The following is a 5167-nucleotide window of genomic DNA, read 5'->3' as shown; positions in this document are numbered from 1 at the left end:
AATGCGTGAGTGACTTCAAATATAGGAAAATGCAATAGCAGATACTCTGTCTGTAGCAAATATACTGTATATATAGGTCTGACTAGACCCATAGGATGTGAAAATATGCAGACTCCTCTTTGAAGATGCCTCTCACATTCTTCAGGTGATAAACGTGGATCCCTGATGCCAGTATGGTTGATTCTTAACCATCCCACCTCATCTCCTGGTAATGCACAACGTCTGCAACTGCTCTCCTTTTCAAAGCCAACACATCAGCATTTCTTGGCTGCTTAGGAGATGTGACTGTGTTTTCTAAAGGCTGAAAAACATCAGTATCATTGTGAGAGTAAACAAGATGATGAAGGCAGGATATCTTTGAAGAAGAAATGGTAATGCCATGAGATGATACAGATGGTAAGAACTGTGGAACTCTTCCTATTTGCTCTCACAGGTAAGAAATGTCTACACTTACTGAGATTAGGTACCACAGAAATGAACATGTTACTATATGTAAATAAACAAAATAAAAAGGTTGGAGACAACTTAAATGCCATCAATTGGGAAACAGCTAGAACAACAACGGCTGCCCTAAGGTTGAACAGAGGCAGATCAAACTTCCAAAAGGAGTCTTCTCTCTCCCCATCACTGTCACGATTTTTCCACACAATTCAGTTCCTACTCTCAGCCATAGAGTGGAAATAAATGAAATAGCTCAGTAATACCAGACTCCCCAAAGGTTAGAGCCCATGGGCAAAAATAGGCAATTTATAGTTGAAGTAAGCACATGGCCAGTATCCAGAAGCAGATTCCATGCAGTACTTGTCTCCCAGTCTGAAGATGCTGGAAGGAAATACGGTTAAGATATTTTTAAAGCATCAAATTACATTGTCATTGGAAGCCTGATGCCCTGGGCACTCCCAGGACATATGGCAGAAAAATATCTTGTTGGGAATTTCACTGCCAGCATCAATCTATAGCTCTGGGAGGCGCATCTGTCATGCTGGATGGTGGCCAAGGACGTCTCAGGACTGCCAGTTTATGTCTGAGATAGATGGAGAGGTTGGGGGTTAATCCCATTATTTGCTTTTCATCTTGCTGCTGAGAGCATGGATCACAAGCCACAGCCTGGAGCCCCATTTCCCCAGACCTTCTGTGCCATCTTCCTAGTAGAAATGACAGAGAGACACTGTGACCCAGGGCCAAGCATCCATAAGGCATGTAGCTTGCCCAGAGAAGTCAAGTTCTTTTTTTATCCTGGTCTCATTTATAATGAAGCAGTTAAAAAGTATCCAGGTAACAAATGGGTTGAGTTCGGGAGTTTTTATTTCCTTCAACAGTAAAACATAAAGCTCTTTTCTAGAAAGTTATTGAAAGAATAGAACTTTTGAAGTGAAACTTATAGTCTTAGCAAGAATGTGAATAAACAGTTACCAAAATCATCTAAACATGCCTAGCACTGAAAACTGCTCCTTCTGATAAATATTCTATATTTGACTCCAAGGTTTGCCTAAAATTGCAGCAATTAGATTCATCATTGGTTTGATACTAACAAATTAGCCTTTCTGAAGATGAAAATGTTATTTTTGTCAGGGATGTTCTTTTATGACTTGTTGGTCTTGGTTTTGTTTGGTTTTGTTATCGCTTGTCTGTATTCCCCCAGGGAAAGGTTTTACTGACCTTGCCCACCTTGACTGTAGACTCCTATGCACTGACCACAAGATACAGAGCATTAGCCTCCCAATGTCAACCAGTTTGGGTACTTACGTTAGTCAGTTTAGTGTAGCACTAAAATAACACTGACAGAATGACATATGCATGTCTACATTTCACTAGGGGAGTCAGAATGGAAAAGGCAAATGGGAAAGGTCAAAGGTCCAAAACCCCAGCCTGGGCTACACAGAGTCGGGAATGGAGTCATGGACAGACCAGCAATACCATGAAAACACAGAACGAGGTCCACATGTCTTCCTCCTCCTTACCATATAGTATGTGTTCAGGAAGGTTACATTTTACATTCAAAAGTTGATTGTTGTCTTCCAAATAAGGATGGCCTATATATACACGGCACTATTAATAACTAACATTAAAACCTCCCACCTATTTTGAAAATTCAAGTTTCCCTCGGCATTTGCTTGTATTATATGATTTTCTGAAATATATTTTACCACTTTGGCTTTTTCATAGGTTTGAATTTGTGACAATTAAGAAACAATATGTTTATTACTTGCTTATCCTCCCTTCAGGGACTTACATTTCTATCAAAGAAGGAGTACAACTCAGTGAGGATAAGGCTGAGAATTCTTACCTTAATAACATAAGACATTTCATAATAACAGGTAGAATCTTTCTGGATTAGTTCCTTATGTGTTGTGGATAACTAATATATTCTTTTATTTTCCTATTTTACTATTCCAAAACACATAAGCAGAAATTTAAGGGCAATGAATGTGTGCTTGATAAGGTGAGTGAATAATTTGAAGTATTTAAAAATGGCTGAGCAAAAACTAGTAAATAGAAAAAGCTCACCTATATTAATGCATACGATGGCTATGGAATAAGGGAGCAATGCCCTTTAAATGAAAAGCAATTAATCTTTGTCACAAATTCTCTATGGCATTTATTCTACTTATAATTTTGAAAAGACATTGGATGCAAATACATAGGAAAAATTAATGATATTTATGTACTTTAGTTTGAAAAATATATGAAAAGAATTTGAAAGGATCATGTCGACAAAGAAAACCTTAGGTTACTCACCAAAGTGTAATTTTGTGAGTTCACTCACTCGCTATGATGTGTCCTGACTACCAGGGAGTGGCAAGGAACAAAGGAAGGCCCCGGCCAGCAGCCAGCAGCAGGGGAAGGGAGGCCCCAGCCGGCAGCTGGAAGGAAGGCCCTAGCCGGCAGCCGGAAGGCCCCGATCAGCCCTGATCACCAGCCAGGCCTAAGAACCCTACCTGTACACAAACTTCATGCACCAGGCCTCTGGTAAATTAGTAATAAGATAGCAATCAAGCACAATATTTTTTATCTACAGCAGGACAGAGAAGTAACCTGCTTTACAGAGATTCATCCCTCCCTCCATTGTTTGTTTGGTTTTCTCCCTCTTTATTTAATGAGAAGAAATAATACAGAACCTTTTAGGACATGCAAATAAGACAGTTTGTCTTTTGGTTACTTATTATTTAAAGCAAAACTTTCATGAGTTACTCATGTTGGTTCAAAAATGACTACATGAAGAAAAGAGAGCTCTGGCCAGTGTGGCTCAGTTGGTTGAGTGTTATTCCATGCATAGAAATGTTGCTGGTTCTATTCCAAGTCTGGGAATGTACCCAAGCTGTGGGTTCAATCTCTGGTCAGGGCATGTGTAGGAGGCAAATGATGGTGCTTCTTTCTCACATTGACGTTTCTCTCTCGCTCCCTCTCCTTTCCTCTCTTTCTAAAAAATAAAAGAGACATCAGAGCTCTGGGGTAAGGATGATCAGAGTGAGGGTGGCAAGCATGCTGCTTCTGGGTTTAGCACAGTGCCTGACATGTACTAGGAGTGCAACAAATTTGAACTGAACAAATGAATGGATAAATGGAACATCCATAAACATGAGTGAAAGATTTAATTATAGAAATGTCACATATGAGTTGACATCCAAATGTTCAGTGCTTTTGAATGTTTTCATCTGACCCATTCTGAACAGTGAGTCAGTCAGTGGTTTTGACCTCTGCATAGCACAGGTATTTTTAAAAACTAGAAAATATGGCATTTATATAAGCCTGGCCCAAAAAAGCCAAAATTAAGATCTGATTTGTTTTACAGTTGAGTTTCTTAATTAGTGCCAATCACCATGTCACAGGTTTTATTTTCTGATTTATGAAAGGAAGATTCACAACCCAAGCCATCAGTTACCATAAATCACATTAGCCAAGGGTTGCCTGTCTATTATATTTTTTCTTGAGACAAATGGATTTTTTTTTCTTCCTTAAATCTGTAGCTTCATGTAGGATGCCCAGTCAAAGACAGATTGTAACTGTGGAAAACATTTTGTAGGACTTCAGTCTTAAACTATCTTAAAATAATAAAAATTCAGTTAAAAAAAAAAAGTCTTCAAACTTATCTCCAAAATAACGTTCCACATGAAATCAAAAACATCAATTAAAGGTGAATTTCCTAAAGTTTACTTTGTGATAGCTGGTTGTCCCCACTCCACCCCCCTTTATTGTCACTGGCTAATTATGGTAGTTTAAAATGTTTCTAAGAAAGAACCTCTAACTTGTCTCTGTCTATATTTTTAGTAAAATTATATCCTCAATGCTACTTTTGAGAGTTTAGGTGGTTCATTTCACATGAGACAGAATTTTAGATTGCATGGTGCTGCTATGGGCTACCAATTTAACTTTCATTTCTCTCTTCTGTCCAGTTAAAATATCACTTCTTTATTTTTATTGTATTGATTTAATGTTCCCTACAAGGCCCACTCTGTTTATTGAGAAGGGGCAGGAGAAAATACAGATCCCATTCCTTTAAAACACAGGTGAATGTCTGAGGTAAAATCACTCCTCCCTTGAGGTAGACCGGAAGGTCTCCCCCACCTTTCTCAAATGACAAAGGTTTAAGGCAGTTTAGAAAAATATCTCTATATATATAAAAGGTAAAAGTCCAAGTGTCCGACTGTCCGACTAGTTGCTATGATGCGCACTGACCATCAGGGGCAGACACTCAATGCAGGAGCTGCTGTGACACACATTGGCCATTTACAGAGAAACGGCACCACAGACCTGGCACCCACAAAGCAACACTCGGCTTCCCCCAAGTGGGACATAGACACTACCACCACCCTGGAGCAACAGCCCATCAAATCGCAGTCAATGCTGTCGAGACCTCATGGTGCAAAATGCAGCCCACAGCCCAGCTCAGACCAGAAATGGTGGCTATGGGCCCGAGTAATGATGTCATGTAGCAATGCCCAGCTTCTCTCCCTAGCGACAGACCATTTAACAATAAATGGCACTGCGGACCTGGTGCCCACAAAGCAATTCTTGGCTTCTCCCAAGTGGGACATGGGCCCTGCCACCAACTCGGAGCAGCAGTCCACCAAATTGCAGCTGACACTGCCGAGAACCCATGGTGCAAAATGCAGTCCACAGCCCAGCCCAGCCCAGAAATGGTGGCTGTCGGTGCCAGGTAATGTCG

Source organism: Myotis davidii, unplaced genomic scaffold (assembly GCF_000327345.1).
Source record: "Myotis davidii unplaced genomic scaffold, ASM32734v1 scaffold1586, whole genome shotgun sequence".
Lineage (NCBI taxonomy): Eukaryota > Metazoa > Chordata > Mammalia > Chiroptera > Vespertilionidae > Myotis > Myotis davidii.
Note: the sequence above shows the minus strand (reverse complement) of the source record.